Source organism: Erpetoichthys calabaricus, chromosome 11, assembly GCF_900747795.2.
Source record: "Erpetoichthys calabaricus chromosome 11, fErpCal1.3, whole genome shotgun sequence".
Lineage (NCBI taxonomy): Eukaryota > Metazoa > Chordata > Cladistia > Polypteriformes > Polypteridae > Erpetoichthys > Erpetoichthys calabaricus.
In genome coordinates, this window is record NC_041404.2 from 164751507 (window position 1) to 164771113 (window position 19607).

A 19607-nucleotide genomic window follows, 5' to 3' on the forward strand; every position below is an offset into this window, starting at 1 on the left:
CTTTCATGATGAAATGCATTAAAGTATGTATGCTACATTATACAGATAAATTGTTAATTTCATTTAAATAATGAATACTGTGGTGAAGCGGTAGCACTGCTGTCTCATATGGAGTCACTGGTGTTACCTGTCTGGAGTTTGCATGTTTTCCTGGTGAGTTTTCACAGTGTGCTCCGGTTTCCTTCCAAAGATATACAGATTTGGTGACACTAAAATGATGCCAGTGTGTGTGAGTGCTTGTATTCACCTCCTCCAGGGATTGTTAATGCCTTGTGCCCAATGCTAGCTGGAATGGGCACATCCCTGAATTGATGGATGTAATCATTAAACATCCTTTTCAGAGATATTGCGGTAAGGTGTCCTCGGAATTTAATGGGTGTTCCAGGCAATTCACAACACAGCGAAGCCGAACCTGTTCTCACCGTGATAATATCTTGCACTGCCACCTGGTGGATTCTTCCAGATTTACGTAAAGTACGCACGCAAATATGAACAGTAAAACGCTTGCGTAGCAGGAGCGTCCGCTGGAGCATGCATCGTGTTGCGTGAAGTATAAACCTGGCCTAAGAGTGAGATCTCATTTCAAGTACATTAGGCAGCTTTGGTCTTCATATTACAACAAAAAAAAGACATAACAGCACTAGAGAAAGTCCAAAGAAGAACAGCTAAGCCAATTGTGGGAATGAGGGGAACGAACAACGAGATTAAACCGAGGGAGATGAAGCTTTTCAGTTTCAGCCCGGGGGTGCATTAATGGCTTGTTTGGCTGTTGATAGTGTTGAGTTTAAAATGACACCTCAATCCTACTCATAAGGTGTATTTTCAATTTCCACACTTCCAATTGTGTATCCAAATCTAGCGTTTCTACTTCCTACGTGTAATAATTTACATTTACATTAAATTTCTTCTGACAGAAATCTGCCCAAGTCTGGATGCTGTCAAGTCCCCCTCTAAAGACTTAACAAATTGTCTGAACTAAAACAGTCTGGATTTAAACCCTAGTGGTATAAATTTATATATATATAGTATATATGTGGGCGGCACGGTGGCGCAGTGGGTAGCGCTGCTGCCTCGCAGTTGGGAGATCTGGGGACCTGGGTTCGATTCCCGGGTCCTCCCTGCGTGGAGTTTGCATGTTCTCCTTGTGTCTGCGTGGGTTTCCTCCGGGCGCTCCGGTTTCCTCCCACAGTCCAAAGACATGCAGGTTAGGTGGATTGGCGATTCTAAATTGGCCCTAGTGTGTGCTTGGTGTGTGGGTGTGTTTGTGTGTGTCCTGCGGTGGGTTGGCACCCTGCCCAGGATTGTTTCCTGCTTTGTGCCCTGTGTTGGCTGGGATTGGCTCCAGCAGACCCCCGTGACCCTGTGTTCGGATTCAGCGGGTTGGAAAATGGATGGATGGATGGATAGTATATATGTATTTTAAATTTATATATACAGTATATATATACATTTCCTGGAAATTAAAAAAAAAATGTCACGGCAACCTGGTGGCCACTTTACAGGTGGCCCAAAATGTTTATTGTAATACAAGCATGGTCCCAGCAAGGGCCCATATATTGAAAATCCCCCATAATCAAGTGTAAGTATTGTGTTTTGCAATCATCAAACATTGAACTTTAATAAACACAAATAAATGTTGCTAAAGTGACAAATATTTGTGATGAAGTGATTGCAAAACCAAGTAATTATCACCATAATAGCAGAAAGAAAAACAAGAACAGCAACATCTACTGAGCATCATGCAAATCACTGAAGGTGATTAAGTGACAGAAAACGAGAAACCATAAGAAAGTAAGATGCTTAATTAAACTGTCCAGCAACAAGTAATCCTGAAGAGAAAGGGACTGAGCAGCAGGCAAACACGATGGCTCATAGGCATGCAAGACAAAGTACAGAAAATACAGAATACGAGAAAGAGGCAGAAATGAACAATTAAAACCTCGGACCATATGAAAGCATTGTTTTTACATCCTTACATTGATGTTTCTGTGAAGACAGCTACTTACACCAGTGATGTGATCGTTGTCAAGCTATATCCTTTCATGTTGAAAACAAAAGTGTGTTACCAAAGTAGAAAAGTTTCACTTGCTTTAGATGAGCCACCAGAGGTAATAAAATAAAACACATTATGACTTCTAGAGAAACTGAAAGATGTAATTATTTACAGACCATAAGAAGTATCAACAGCTCCTTATCTTTAACTCAGTTTTTATTTGCATTTTATTGTAGGACTGTAGGTCTGCATGTTTCACTAGTATATTTTATAGACTGCATATACAGTACATTATGTCTGTGTGAATACACCAACACATACGCACACACAGACTAGTTATAATACTGGGCTCAACCCATCAAGAATATGCTTTTATTTTTTGCTTTATTTTGTTTTTATTGGCCCAGTTGGACTAAGCAATTACCCAGCTGGTTAGACCCCTAGAATTAAGCAGCCACACACTGCAGGAGAGACAAACAGCATTACATGATGGAGGAGGAGAGAACAGCTTTCAAACATATTGATTACAGTCTGAAGTGATAATTTCCTTTTTATGGCCTTCTGCAACATGGCACTCTCTGTGGGACCATATAGAGAAAGCTTTCCCACAAGGCTAGTCAGCATCACACATATTATTTTTTCAAGGCCTTTGCTTAAAACAGAAATTCTTGAATAGTAGTAACTGATCAGTTTAATAATAAGGTAATGTCCACCGATTATTTCTGATAGAAAAGAAATTAAAATAAAAATATATGAAAATGTTTGGATATGAATGGGGAGAACAGAAGTTGTCCATTTCTGTTGCAATCCAGATGTGAATGCCTCTAAGGGCAACTTTCTGTCATCCTGTTTAAAGGCTGCTTTTTCACATATTACTGTGTGACTGAATTATCCTGACATTGAACAAATAAAAAATTAAAACTGCCATCTTGGTCAGGCCTGGTTGCCGATTGCCACCCTTTGTTAGCTCCTGTGGTGGAAGATAGGCGGATTAGCAGATAATTTGGAATCTGTCATATCATTACAGAAGGACTTGGATAGCATACAGGCTTGGGCAGATTTGTGGCAGATGAAATTAAATGTCAATAAATGTAAAGTATTACACATAGGAAGTATAAATGTTAGGTTTGAATGTACAATGGGTGGTCGGAAAATTGAGAGTACGCCTTATGAGAAGGATTTAGGAGTCATAGTGCTATTGACTTCCCGACAGTGTTCAGAAGCCATTATGAAGGCTAACAGAATGTTAGGTTATATAGCACCCTGAAGTGTGGAGTACGAGTCCAAGGAGGTTCTGCTCAAACTTTATAACACACTGGTGAGGCCTCATCTGGAGTACTGTGTGCAGTTTTGGTCTCCAGGCTACAAAAAAGACATAGCAGCACTAGAAAAGGTCCAGAGAAGAGCGACTAGGCTGATTCCAGGGCGACAGGGGTTGAATTATGAGGAAAGATTAAAAGAGCCGAGCCTTTACAGTTTAAACAAAAGAAGATTAAGAGGTAACATGATTGAAATGTTTAAAATTATGAAGGGAATTAGTACAGTGGATCGAGACTATAACTTTAAAATGAGTTCATCAAGAATACGTGGACACAGTTGAAAACTTGTTAAGGGTAAATTTTGCACAAACATTAGGAAGTTTTTGTTTACACAAAGAACGATAGACACTTGGAATAAGCTACCAAGTAGTGTGTAGAACTTAGGGAATTTCAAAACTCGCCTTGCATTTTTTGAGAAGAAATAAGTGGATAAGATTTATAGGCTTTGTTGGCTGAATGGCCTATTCTCGTCTAGATTGTTCTAAAGGGGTAGGTTCAAGAACAGGACCAGTGAACGTAAATATTAAGACACAGGCCTTGGGGGCTCCTCATGTCAGAATTTACGGTACTTCAGCTGAGAGTTACATGCTGTTAGAACCTTCTCTGTGTTTATGTGGGAATTTTCCAAGAAGTCTATTTTACTCCCATAGTCCAAAGATACAGGACTCTAAATTGAACTGTTTACTGGAAGAAGCACATTCCAATAAACAGATGAATGGATGGAAGATGTCTGTGTGCCAGGGAAGCAGGTCTTATCTATCATGGCTGTCGTGGTCACAAATGACGTGGACTTGCTGTGTACCACACATGTCCACTCAGAAGAAGCTTCCTATATACCCTAACCCTGGTGCCTTCATGCTGACAGTCAATCAGAATACAGCATTAGCGACATTTAAAATCCTCCCTCTGGAAGATCTGTCACCCGTTATGATCATAAAGAAATGAGAATTTGAAGCAAAAAGAGTCGCTTATATGTTCAAGCTTTTCACATTACAAACTGTAATGTGCAGATAAACTGAACACTGTCTGGCATTTGAAAGTGTAGAGTTCACTACGACTCTTAAATCCTGCTCATGAGGTGTACTTTTAATTTTCACATCTCAGATTGGGTATTCACATCTAGCATTTCTACTTCCTCCATATAACATTTTACATTTACATTAAATTTCATCAGACACAAACCTCTAAGTCTCTCTGTAATGACTTAACAAATTGTCTGAACTATAACAGTTTGGATTTAAACCCTAGTGATATAAATGTATTATATATATATATATATATATATATATATATATATATATATATATATATATATATACACACAGTATATATGTAAGAAAAGGCGCTATATTGCGTCCGACCCGACACAGATTGACACGGGAGGCACGTGTAAAATAAACTGTTTATTTTCCTTCGCCTGTGGGCTATGCCTTCCCCGTACCCACAGACACAACACAGTCCCAAAGCACACCAAGACCACAAACAAAACACTTCTCTTCTGGCACCACCACCACTCCTCCCAGGCAACCTTGTCCTCCTCCACCCGGCTCTGGCCACTGAGTGGTGGTCGCTGGCTCCTTTTACAGTTCACCCGGAAGTGCTCCAGGTGTTTGATCACCGAGTTCTGGCTGCACTTCCAGGTGTGATGCATATGCTGCCCACATGGGCTCAGGAGTCCCAAACACAGCACCCCCTAGCAGTGCCTGCAGGACCCAACAGGGCTGCACCCAACTCCAATTCCCGGGGAGCCCTGTGGGAAACTGAGGCACTGCTCCACCCCAGGGGGGGCGGCCATCTAGCATCCAGGGGGAGGTATTGCAGTGTCCAGGGCTGCTTCTCCTGAATATAGTGTGCCGGTCGCATCCCGGCTAGGCATGGACGCCAGCCGCCTGCCACAATATATATACACTAGGGGGCTTTTCCCCCTGCTCGCTTCACTCACCAATCCCCCCTGCCTGCGCTACGAGCCAGCAACGTCTCTTCCACTCACGTATGTGGACTTCACTTTCACCAAACAACATAACTTTTAATTCTCACGGATAGGCCTCTTCATTTGGAGGCAACACTACTTTTCCATGATGGCAACACAAATGAGATGATCTACAAGTCTCCCGACTTAAAGTTTAAAGCCAAACAATATCTACATACTTCTGTCATATCACCTATGTCCATATATTCGATCTCTTTTCACTTTTACCTTTTTGTCGATATCGCATTGAATTTTGATTATGTGTTTGGAATTACATCATGACAACGCAATGTATAACTGCCCATGAGTTAATATCGTTTCTTTCTCTCTACATGAACTGCGTCTGACGATAGCATTCACACAAAAGAGAAGTGATTGAACCGGGAGCGTGGTTGTAAATGTTTTAGATGTGGGCAGGACTTTTCCAAATCTCTTTGCATAAAGTCTTGTCTCGCGGGGCTTGAAATTTTCTTTTGCGGGATTTCACTTTCACCAGACAGACCTGGTATTGCACAGGACGTCTGTTGTATAGAGGGTAAACAGGAAGGGAGACAGGACAGTTCTGTGAGGTGCTCCAGTATTACACACCACCACAGATCCTCAGCCTCACAAACTGTTGTCTGTTGGTCAGGCTGTACATAAGCCAGGAGAGTGTGGGATCATCAAGATTCACAGCCTTGAGCTTGTTCCCCAGTCGATAAGGCAGAATGGTGTTAAAGGCACTGGAAAAATCAAAGAGCATGATCCTGACTGTGGTGCCAGATTTGTCCAAGAGGGAGTAGGCACTGTGGAGAATGTAGATGAGAGCATCCACCACACCTATATGTGTCTAATTGGCAATCTCAAACTGCAGAGGATCCAGATGTTGTGAAACCAGAGGTCACAGCTGTTTTAGGACCAGCCTCTGAAAGGTCTTCATGATGTATGAAGTACTTGGCATCACTAGAATGCCAATCCCTTGGCACTGGGACTACACAGGATATTTTACACAACTGAAGAACCTTCTACAAACTCAGGGAAAGGGAGAACAGGTGCTGAAGGACCCCACAGTGCTGACTGGCACATTTCTTTCAGCACCCTGCCCTCAATGTACATTGTTAAAAGTATGATCAACTCTCTGCAATGGAGCTAAGTTACCCAGGGGCCTGTTGGGGTCTTGCACTTACCTATTTCACTCATTGCTACTGGATACAATTGTATAAAATAATGCTTCGGTTCACAAATATCAGTTTGGATATTTACTTGTGAGAACTTATAAAACCAGTCTCATATTGTGTCAGCATTAAATAAAAGGCAATGAACGTGAAATTTCACTGATTCAGAAGGACTCCATTAAGGTGGATAAACGACAAACAGGCACACCGTAATTCTGCATGTATGGATATGTGTACTGATTAAAGAGTATCTCATTATGTGTATTACTCACCATACCTTCTGGTGATGCCTGGCCACCCTTGTCACGCAGACTCCAGCTCACCTGCTGCCTACCCTGTGCTAGTTTCAAGATGGCGCAGGGATTAGATTGTCATGCATGTGCACATAGCTGACAGATGAAAGGCTCTCATGACTGCAATTCTACCACCACTCCAGAGGTTGGTGCTGTATCCTAATGGCTTTTCTCTTCCTCCCCATGTAGAGTGGATGACTAATGGCTATAATGTCTTTTGACGTCACCTGGACCTGCCTCTTCCTGCTGGAAGGACTGAAGCCCACCAGCTTCACCCTCTTCGTTAATTCAATTTGAACTAATGTAATTTCCACAACTTATCACACGGTTTTTGTTTATGAACAAACCTTCAGTCATACCAGTTGACAAGGCTGGTAACCCAACTTTTTATCATTGTCTTGTCCTTCTCTTACAACATGCAAAATTTCTAGTTTCATTGAGTGAATCCTAGGATCCTACAAAAGTTAGTTACACTCCTCTTGATGAAGTGTAATTGAGAGACGTTCCTTATTAAGCAAAACCTGTTACTCGAGGATGAGCATATCAGGCTATTTGTGTAAGAAAGTGTGTCCTGTGATGGACTGATGTTCTTTAATGCTTAGCTCATGTCCTCTGCTTGATTCTTCTCCATGACCCTGTAGCCCTCACCATTCAGCAGACCTTCCCATCCCTTTACGATGATCTCTCACCTACAGTAGTGGTCAAAAGTTTTGGCAGTGGCACAAATGTGTTTTGCAAAGTTTGCTGCTTCGCCATTTTCAGATTTTTTTTTACACATTTCTATGGTATACTGAAGAACAATTATAAACATTTCATAAGTTGCCAAGACTTTTATTGGCGTATATGTCAAATTTATGTCAAGAGTCCATATTTACAGTGTTGACCCTCCTTCTTCATATCTTCTGCAATTCGCTCTGGCATGCTGGATATCAGCTTCTGGGCCAAATCCTGACTAATGCTGATCCATTCTTGCCTTTTTAGTGCTTGGAGTTGACCACAATTTGTGGGCTTCTGCTTGTCCACCTGCTTTTTTAGAACTGACCATCGGTTTTCAATGGGATTAAGATCTGAGGAGTTTCCTGGCATCCAGACTTTCAATGTTATGATCTCTGTGCCACTTTGTTATCTCTTTTGCCTTGTGACATGGTGCTCCATCATGCTGGAAAATACACAGATCATCACCGAATTGTGCCAGAATTGATGGGAGAAGTTGCTCTTAGAGGACATTTTGATACCATTCTTTATTTATGGCAGTGTTCATTGTAAGTGGGCCCACTCCCTTGGATGAGAAGCAAACCCCACACATGGATTGTCTCAGGATGCTTCACTGTTGGCACAGTCATACAGGACACATGGTAGCGTTCACCTTTTCCTTCTCTGGACAATCGATTTTCTAGATGTCCCAAACAGTCAGAAGGAGGATTCCTGTGAGAAAAAAAACTTTGCACCGTTCTTCTGCTGTCCAATCCTTGTACCTCCTGCAGAATTTCAGTCTGTCCTTGATATTTTTCTTGGAAAGAATTGGCTTCTTTGCTGCCCTTCTTGACACAAGGCCGTTTGTCCAAAAGTCTTTGCTTCACTCACAGATGCCCTCACACCCACCTGCTGCCAACACTGAGCAAGCTCTGCACTGGTGGCAACATGACTCTGTAGCTGACTCCTCAGGAGGAGACGGTCCTGGCTCTTACTGGATGCTTTTAGCTGATCATTTTGTACCAGGGCCAAAATAACTGAAAATGGGTTTTTGTGATAAAGTTAACTTTTTATACTAATAAAGCTCTATGCAATAAATTAATATGCATCTGATCACATGGCACAATAATATAAAAACAATGTGAATTGCCAACACAAAACTGAAGCTGCAAATGTTACAAAACACATCATTTGTGTCACTGCCAAAACTTTTGGCCACTACTGAACTTCCATTCAGACAGACCAGAGACCCCCCGGTGTCCACGCCTCTTGTTTATGTACAAGATCTCCACCAACACACAGTTTCATTAGTTTTGCTTTAGTTTCAAATGTTTTCTTCTCATATAGGAGTAACATATTAACTTCAGAAGTCCCTCAGTGTCTGTGAATTCTTGCCTCCATTGTTGATATGCTGATTTTCACAAGCTTGTCTAAAGATGGTGGCACTCTGCATTTACTGAAGTACAAAGATAAAATCCTTACAGGATGACAGTTTGTCTTCTCTTTCATGCTCGAGCCTTACCTTCCCCTTCAAATAACCCCACAACTGCTAATGTGTAGAACAGGAATGAGGTAAAATGATGTTGTGCGATGTGATGAACGTGTTGTCTGCTTGCTAAAAGAGGGTGAACATGTTTTACAGGGGTGGGACTGCAAATGCACTGCGATTTCCGCAGTTTTAATTTTATGTGCCATTCTGCTAAGTGGAGTGCCTCTGATGTTTTCCGTCATGAAAATGGCTATCTATTTGAGACCACCTTCCAATTAAAAGGTTACACCTCTGAATTCTGTGGGCACTTTAACCATGTGATTTTTTTTTTTGTTTGTTTTTTTACTTTGGGTCAACACATACCAAACCCTCCAAATTCATTTCTTCTTTGGTGATAACCGATCTTGAAACTTTTAGGCCTGGTTAAAAGCCTAAACTTAACATTTTCTTGCACTAGAAAACTTAAATCCTTCATAGAGCACTCAGGCTTTACTGAACATAGAACAATGAGATGGGGCTTCTCAGTGAGGCCATATAAGCTCACTGAGCAAATCTCACCATCTATGGAAAAACCGAGTGTGTCACATCTTTCAAGTTTTCTGCAAATTGAGAAAATGAGGGCACTCCAATAATTAACGATCTCAAGATTTCATTTTTCCTGATCTTCACAAACACAATATTGTTTTTTTCACAAATCAACAACACCTGTCATTTATATCACGCAGTTGCAGCATTTAAATCACGTGTTCATAATCCAACGTTTTCATTGGTAGGTGGTCTCTCCTCATTGGTCAGAGGAGTTGATAGGTTTTTGTCTTGCTGTATGTGAAATACTATGAACAAAGTAGCTTCTTCCATCGTGCTATGACCAGAATGAAGACATATTTGGCCATCACTACTACCTTATAACATCAGGAAAAACCTAGTAACTCTAAAAAATAAGAAAAAACTAAATTCTGAAAACAATGGAAGTCACAGGGATTTTCCATTGCATGTGAAAAATTATGCACACTCTACTAATCCTGGGTAGGACTTCCATTTGGTCTCAGTTCTTTGTATCATGGGCTCCACAACATTTGGGAAACATTCCTTTGAGATTCTGGTTCATGTTGACATGACTGCATCGCTTAATTGATTGGTCACCTCCCTTTCATGCTGTGAATCTTCCATCCTACTACATCCCAAAAATTGGATTTAGATCCAGTGACTGGAAAAACACTGAAGAACACAGAACACTGTGTCCACCGTAGCCTCAGCTTTCTGTTCTTGGATGACTGGAGTAGAACCTGATGGGGTCTTCTACTCTTATAGCCCATCCCACTCAAGACTTGACATATCATTCATTCTGAGACGCTTTTCTGGTCACCACAATTGCACAGAATGGTTATTTGAGATACGATTGTCTTTTTGTCAGCTCAAACCAGTCTGGCCATTCTCCTCTCTCCTCTCTCATCAATGAGACGTTTCTGTCTGCAGAACTGCAGCTCGCTGGATGTTATCACACCATTCTGAGTAAATTCTACTGAGTGTGGTGTGTGAAAATCCCAGGAGATTATCAGTTACAGAAATACTCAAACCAACAATCTTCCCAGCGTCAAACTCACTGGTGTTTGATGTGAACAAACTGAAGCTCCTGACCTGTATTTGCATGATGGTATGCACTGTGCTGCTACCACGTGATTGGCTGATTAGATAATTGCATGGATAAGCCGGTGTAAAGGTGGTTTGCTCAGTAGGTGTAGATGGTGCTCAGTTCACCATAGATGTCAACTGCATGTTCACTTCATTACAGCATAATTACAGTAAATCAATTTATTATGAATTCTGTTTGAACCGGTTGTAGAATCACTTGCTAATCTGCTCCAGTTTAGACCATCCAGGCACAATGGAAGACATCCAAGAAGCCAACGAGAAAGCCATCGGAGTTGCAAAATTCTGGAAGTCTTGTGTTTGAACAGACATGGAAAGAAGAAGGAGAATGTACTGTATGATGAACTCCAGTGTTCAGAGATTTCCACGTAGATGGCAGACTACTTTGTCATGTAACTGTCTGCTTGGGGATTTTGTTGATCCAAAAGACTATTGTATAACTGTGAAAACTGCTACCATGTATCATATGTTTAATCTGTACCTGCAGACCTTAACCTTGTCAGATATACTTTGTTTTCAGATGTCAGTTATGTTTGGATTCAAAGGAAGACTAGACAGAACAGTGGAAGAGTTTGCCACGGGTGGGCACTAATTACCAAATGAACATGTGCTGCTTTGAGCTTTCTGTCACTCTGCTTTGAACATTATGTGTCTCTTTTAGCTGTAAACACTTTTGCTGGACATCCCCACTGGTCGGTCACACCCTCACACACACACAAGCCCACATTGTGTTGTTTCTGTGAAAGCTTTGCTATACCAAGAAAAACAGGATTGTCTAGGAGGGCCAGTTTCACCTGACCCATACAGAAGACGTAACCAGAGCTTTTAAGATCCAAGTGTAATTGCGGCTCCTCAGTAGCTGAGTGTTTTACAAAGATGGAAACACACATTCTAAGAATTTTTCATATGAACCATATTTCAAGAGTCAGAAAAATAAATACTGAAGGTCATCAAATCCTCAACTTAAATTGTATATGCCTTAAAAATGAAAGGCAAAAAAATGCCCTTCATCAATATCTTTCCAAAGAGCAACAGTATTGATTTAATTTAACATGAAGCCTTACACTTAGCATAACTTTAAATAATCTGTATTCTCTTAGGGCTTATTGACATTTAAATTAATTGAAATCTCCTGTATTAGTAGCAGTTTACTGATTACATCAAAAGGGACGTCTTAGTGTACTTGCAGTATTATGCTGCTATTATAATTGAATTACGAACATTGCGAAAACACACAATACACATCTGAGTTTGTTAAAAAAAAAAGTGCCTTGTGGCAAAACAGCATACTGTGAAAGAAGTGACGAGAGAGGGCAGCAGATAGAAAAAAAATAAATGAATTTACATCAGTGGTCGAGCAAATGTCTTGTGGTGAAATTTCATTATATGAAACAAGAATGAATGAATATACCACTTTTTTGAAAACATTAAAAATGAACTCTTTTTAATTAAAGAAGTGACTATAGATGGCACCAATTCTCATAAAAATAAAATTATAATGTGAAAAAAATAATCTTAAAATGAAACTGAATGGAGAAAATAATTACTGTATATATTTGGATTCTGCATGTAATGACATCTCTATATATATGAAATCCAACATCTGTCTGTCTGCTTTTCACGAAAGAACTACTTAACGGATTTAGGTAGGTTTCTTCTCTATAATCTGCTTGAACATTTTAGCTGATTTTGCGACATCGCACTAAGTATCATAGTTTGCTTGCGGTACCGATTTATTTGCGCGAATTTGAGAGACGCAGCATGCCGAGGGGAGGAGGGTGGGGTCCTCCTCACTCACGTGCCAGCCTCAGGGCATATCTTACATTCACTTAGTTAGCGAATGAGAGAACTACTTAACGGATTTAGATATAGCTTTTTCCTAAAATGTGCTTGAACATTCCGGTTGATTTTGCGATTTCTCTCATTGCTCTAAGAACCATAATTTGCTTGCAGGAATACTAATCTGAGATAGAGGCTGCAGGCCGAGGAGTGGGAGAAGCGAGTGTGACGTCAGGAGTAGGGAGCTGGGTGGGGCACTCCTCGCTGTCCTGTTTCACTACTACATGGCCGGACGCTCGGGGGACGGCTAGTCCTATAATAAAAAGAAACAGCAAAATTCAGACACACAATAAGATAAGAAATCATACGGAATTTTTAGGTTCACAAGCATACTGCTGCATATTTACATCCTATCCTAAGTCAAAAATTATAAACAGTGTGTAAGAAAAAGTTACAATATTAGGGTAAATCTCATTTAAGTTAACATGTTTGAAACTTGGAAATTACAAAACAAATACACAAAGCGCCAATAGTGATATATAAGTGATTCAAAACTGTCTATCTCCTATAATTGTGGCAAAATAAGCACTTTCTTATTTTTTAAATAAGTTAGAAAATTTACATATAGTGTAAAATTTTGGTGTTCTGGTTTTTGGTTAACTGATTTGAGAGTTAGGTTGTGTTTAATTTTTTTATTACATTCAATAAAGAAATTTTGCCACAGTGGTGATAGCGGTTTGCTCAGACCACCGCACTGCACATTCAGGCACAAGCCACGGGCTCACTCACGCTAACTCTGCGGCTGGACTGACTAGCAAGGACCTGTTTTGCTGACAGGACCGGTTACCGGACACATAAAAGTGGAAAATATGGAACACAAAATATTCAAGTTGAAGTGACCTCTCTCAATCTGAATCTGAAGGAGTAAACTAATCTGTTATTGAAATCAAAATGTTTCTCTGTTTTTTAAAGGATAAGCGACATGCAAGAGAAGGTTGCTTAGTGTAAGATGGATTTAATTAATAGTTCTTACAGTTTTCCTAGCAAAGAAAACCCAGTGCTGCTACCATATTATCAGATTAGATTAGATTAGATCAATTTTAGAAATCCATCCATCCATCTATCCATCTATCCATCCATCCATTTTCCAACCCGCTGAATCCGAACACAGGGTCACGGGGGTCTGCTGGAGCCAATCCCAGCCAACACAGGGCACAAGGCAGGAACCAATCCCGGGCAGGGTGCCAACCCACCGCAGCCCAGGGAGAAATTCAGATGCATATAGCAGCAAAAACATAAAAAAACAAGAATACAGATCAAAGGACAGGTGATACAGCCAATGAATGAGTGAACGAATGAATCAATCAATAAATAAATAAATAAAAATAAACTAAACAAGTATATCAGGTGGGAGTACTGAATTGCCTCCAATGGTCTTCTTAGCACACCACGGTGGAATGAGCCTGTGGCTAAAAGTGCTCCAAAAGAGCCCCTCCTGGAGGAGATGGAGGGGATTTTTCATGATGGCATTCAATTCTGCGACCATCATCTTTTACACAACTGCTGCCAATGTGTCCAAGGTTCACCCTGTAATGGACCACAAGTTCTTGATAAGTTTGTTCTTCCCCAGGAGACCACAGCATTAAGCATCACACTGGCTACTATGGACTGGTAGAACATTTCCTGCAGCTTTCTGCATACATCAAAAGACCTACTGTAAGTGTCCTTATCAAGTCCAGTCTGTTCTGGCTCTCCTTGTACAGGCCAGTGGTCAGGCCAGTCCGGTTTGTTGTTCATGTGAACCCCACCCCCAGGTACTTGTAGTTCTGCACCACTTCCACATCCTCCCCCAGAATGGTGACTGGTCTCAGAGGATCCTTGGCCCACCAGAAGTCCATCACCAGCTCACTAAGAGTACACTATGAGCACACTGACAATCAATATCCTCCCAAATTAAGCTCCAAACATCCAGTAAACTAGTCACAGAAGATTCAATGCTTCCCAAGGATGACTAGGAGAAGAAATTAGGGTGCTTTTCTATTATCGTGTCGCAAATTGGTCCCCCACTGTCTTCCACTGCGAGTCACGCATGTGCAGCACACCATGTTGACAGTTAATTCCTCGCCACTAATCTTTTCGTGTTATCTCTTTGATAGTGCAGTGTACCCTGGAACAATGAAAATTTGCGAAGTACCAACCAGCGAGGAGACTAACCCTAACCCTAACCGATTTGCGTCACGATAATAGAAAAGTACCGAAATTAGTTGCAAAATCCCAACTTAAAGTTCTTGTGAAAGTTTTGCTCTACAACAATTTTCACAAAGAAGCACAAAATCCAAAGTAGTTTGAGACTAATATATCTCCACTAGAAATACCATTTAAATAATTACATAACTTTGAGAAATATCAGGCGACCGAATATTTTAAAATGATGAGACCAATTCAAAATCTCTCCCCTAAAACTAGTAGGAACATCCACTTTCCCTTCAGTTACCATCTGTCTTGTATTCCGTCTTTTAACAGACTGTACTAATGGTACAGAAAGAAAGAAAGAAAGAAAGAAAGAAAGAAAGAAAGAAAGAAAGAAAGAAAGAAAGAAAGAAAGAAAGAAAGAAAGAAAGAAAGAAAGAAAGAAAGAAAGAAAGACTTAGTGATGTGTGGCTATCTAAAAGGCTCGGGCTGATAGACTGACGCGTTCCTCTAGCTGGCAAGGACAGACGTATACCTGAGTGAAAACTGGCAAAATGTCTGCGCAGCCAGGGATGGCTGCCAAATTTTGAGTAAATGCGATCTGTGAAAATAAACAATATGTAATTGCTTGTTGCTTTTCACTTTGTTTTGTGGGTCAGTTTTGTTTTAACTCAATGAGTTCAGCCCATTCTTGTTTTATGCTGCCATAAAATGGAAGACCTTACTTCTGTAAATATGAACTGCCGCAGGCGTCCAGTGGCCAGGTTTGTGTGGCGTCAGAGGGTGGAGGCGGCGCACATGATTGGTTCAGAGAGGTGATAAGCGAATGTTTTTTGCTTGTAAATAGACTGGTGATCTTTACAGAGTCTTCCACGGCCATCTGCTTTATATTTGACTGCTGCGAGATGACATGACTCCGCAACGCTTCACCCCAAGAACAGTATTCCTCTCTGTTCTGTTCTACTCTTTGACTTTTTTTAAGCCAGAGAATTGGTCCAAATTAATTCTCCTTTTACTTGGTAATAAGCCAGAGGAAAGAAAGCGTTAACAGTTTTCCATTTTGTGTATGCTATGACACATTCAAGATAATTGTAAGTTGCTAATGAAACATACAAGCCTGCCCATCTGTTTTAAGCACATTGAAATGAAATCCTTTATAAAATTCGGCTGCACTTTTGGCAGAGGTTTATATGTAGCTAATAATAGTGAGACAGACAGGTATCTCGGCTACAAAAAGAAAGCAGACTAGAGTTTTAATTTTAGTGCTGAATTATACTTGAGCAATATCAATTATTCCTGAAATTACAGTTAAACATATTGGTCTTTTTGTTTCTGCCTAGCCTTACAAAATAATTAACTATAGGATCTGTCATCAGCGAACAGCAGATTGATTTATGCCTCTTCATGTTATTTTAAATGGTTATTGATCCCCGTGCCGTATAGTCCCTTACAATTAATTTGAGAGATTGTCGGACCTGTTAATTTTGCTGCCCTGTTTTCGCTCCTCAAGTAGAATTCATTCAGTGATATTATGAATAATTGCACATTGCAACAACCTGTGCTGCTCAAGGAGTGCCACCGGCGCTTAACACTATGGACCAAATCAAGCCAGACATCCCTGTTTGAATTTGTGTGACTTTTGCTTAAATGTACTTAAATAAAAATTAAGATGTATCCATGGTGTATGGTCAAAACAGCAGTTCAGTAAAGTGGTTTAATGGCAAGATGATGAAAATGCATTTCATTGATAAAGGTATGCATGATGACAATAAAAGAATTTACTGTAGATTATAAAGAGATAACAATGTACAGAGGCTTCTCGCAGAAGTTTGAGATTGTGCTATTTGGAAATACAGTTTGTTCAAAAGCTACTTCGTCCCAGGTTGTCCGTTGTATAACTCATTCTGATGTATTATACGTACTAAGGTCATTTTTCTCTGAATTACAATTTTACGCTCTGTTACAATATGATAACCCAATGGCATAATTCAGGATTTCAGTAAGCACTTAGTTATTTTAATAGTTTATATAACGATTTGAGTATTCCTTTCTGCTAAATTGGATCATATTACAGGATTTCAAAAATACGCTTGTTAAGTCTTTGTTAGTAGATACATTATCTATATGGTAGATTACTTGTGCCAAAGTTAAATGTGTTAATTACGTTAAAATGTAAGTGGGACGTTTTTATCGTGTTAGAATTAAGGACATAGACCTAATGATCCTGTGTTGGACTTGCACCATGATCATAAGCATTGTGCCCTAACCTAGCTGGGATAGGCTCCAGCACCCCCTGAGATCCTGGTCTGGATTAAGCATCTTAGAAAATGACATGACATGACCAAGTGATTGATTGCTTTTCACTTCAGCATGCAATGTTTGTGTCAGTTTAATATGTAATACTGCAATGCACATTACATTTTAATTCATGGTCTTACATCGCAAGTTATAACTAAAAGCCACACAGACGTATTGTAAAACGCTTAAAGGTAGCTCTGTGTGTATCACATTTCAATTTGAGACTGCTCTTTAATCCTACCACAGCTAAAAGTATTCAAGCAACCAATCAGAATCAAAAAGTGGTGCAAGGGACGTCAACTATTGGTCCACCTATAAACGTTTCTGTATTCTGGATGCAAGTATAAGTTATAAGGGATGGCCCGCATTCTTACTCAGCTGGGACGCCCTTGAGGTGAAAGGACAGGAGGGGAGAACTTACACTGGCTTATGCTAGCCCAAGCTGGGATTCCTGCCTGGGTGCCCACAAGGCATGCTGGGTATTGTAGTCCTGGGGGACAACCTTTTTGGGTCTTGTGGGGGACGGAAGAGGGAACTGCAAGATTTGGCAGTCAGCTCCAATCTCACTTGGAAGTGCTTCGGTGCTGCAGTGTCATGTCACTGGAAGCACTCCCAGGGATTGAATAAAAGGAGCTGCCTGCTTCACATGGATGAGCCAAAGCTGGGTGAAAGGCGGACAAAGTTTGCGTGGAGGAGGCAGTGATTGAGAAGAAGAAGACAAAGAGATGTGCTTGTGTTTTATTGCACTTGTGGCAGTGGTGGTGGAAAATGCTTGACAAGGAAGAGTTTCCCACAATAAAAGACTCTTTGTATTTTTACCTTGTGTTCAATGCCTGCTTATGTTGGGTGTTTGGGGAGCTGGAGCACCTCCCGGTGTTCAAAAAGTTTAGACAAAATGGACTGTGGAGTGGTTAACTGCTACAGTGAAAAGCATGTTTTAGGTGTCACTGAAAAAGTTTACTCTTATGTTAAGTTGTTTCTTTTTATAAATGTTAAATTAAGCAGCGCAGTTACATTTTTGAGGTGTGACTGTTATCGATTTTAATTAAATACTGAATATAGTGAAACATTGCTGCAGGATTTGGCAGTCAGCTCCAACCTCACTTGGAAGTGCTTCGGTGCTGCAGTGTCATGTCACCAGCAGCACTCCCAGGGATTGGATAAAAGGAGCTGCCTGCTTCATATGGATGAGCCAAAGTTGAGTAAAAGGCGGACAAAGCTTGTATGGAGGAGGCAGTGATTGAGAGGAAGAAGACAAAGAGATGTGCTTGTGTTTTATTGCACTTGTGGCAGTGGTGGTGGAAAATGCTTGACAAGGAAGAATTTCCCACAATAAAAGACTCTTTGTACTTTTACCTTTTGTTCTGAGCCTGCTTGTTTTGGGTGTTTGGGGAGCTGGAGCACCCCCCAGTGTTCACAAAGTTTAGACAAAATGGACTGTGGAGTGGTTAACTGCTACAGTGAAAAGCATGTTTTAGGTGTCGTTGAAAAAGTTTACTCTTATGTTAAGTTGTTTTCTTTTTATACTGTAAATGTTAAATTAAGCAGTGCAGTTACATTTTTGAGGTGTGACTGTTAGCAATTTGATTTAAATACTGAATTATTCAGCTGTTTATTCATATCCTCTGTGACAAACAGATAATATACTTTAACAACTCGACGGAAAAATGAAGTTTTACAGAGCTAGTAATTACTTGGACTACAAAACAATCCCAGTAGAAATGGTGCACATACTATGTCAGAGCACTATTCAAATGAGGCAGCCAATAAGGGGTAGACTCGAGATATAAAGAGGGCAGCTGGAAGTCTCAGGAGGCGTCTCTCCTCAGAAGAGGCATAAGAAGGTAGGTTGGACCCGTCCTGACTGAAGAGCTCAGCATTGCGAGGTCCACCATTTTGTCACCCAATTGGGCTGCTTTTGATCATTGTCCATGAGAGAAAAAAATGGCCTTTTGTGGGTTGTGGTTTAGTGCATGACGTGATGCGTGTGGCGTGTTCCAGGACCGTAACACTGGAACGACTTCAGTGCACAGTGCAGCTATAGTAGACAGTAAACAGTGTGTTCGGTATTGACCCCCTTCTTTTTGACACCCACTGCACGCCCAACCTACCTGGAAAGGGGTCTCTCTTTGAACTGCCTTTCCCAAGGTTTCTTCCATTTTTTCCCTACAAGGGTTTTATTTTTTAAGTTTTTCCTTGTCTTCTTAGAGAGTCAAGGCTGGGGGGCTGTCAAAAGGCAGGGCCTGTTAAAGCCCATTGCGGCACTTCTTGTGTGATTTTGGGCTATAAAAAAATTAATTGTATTGTATTGTATAGTAATTTGTAAAGCATCATGGTAGCGGAGTGTTTACAGCTTCTTCAGTTGCTGCAACACCAGACAACAAATAGCTCCAGTGTAAGAAGATCTTTGTCACAGTATCATGTTTGATGTGCTCGGTTTGGTACATTTGAATAAATAGCAGAAAAGCTGGATTTATTTTTTTGACCTTCATCCTGGTGCAAGTTCCTTATTTTATTAGACTCAGTAGTTGGGCGCTACAATATCGTTTTTCCCTTTTTTCCCCTAACATAACAGAATGAAATCCTCATTTAGATCACCAGCATCCACCAATTCAAGTAGACGACGGTTTCCCTGCCTTATCAACTCCCTGTGTGCCTTCTTTCCAAGTACAACACACACGTGACTGGAACGCCTCTTTCCCCAATGGTTGAAGCCCCTTGTGCCACATTGTGACGCTTGATTGGTTCATTGATTACATTTACTTTTGGCACGATTAAAG

At 40.6% G+C, this 19607-nt stretch overlaps 1 protein-coding gene across 1 annotated transcript in view; it reads right to left on the reverse strand.

Moving 5' to 3' along the window:
- sdk1a (sidekick cell adhesion molecule 1a) overlaps positions 1-19607 on the reverse strand; it is a 1749737-nt gene that overhangs the window by 847338 nt on the left and 882792 nt on the right. The window lies entirely within an intron of this gene.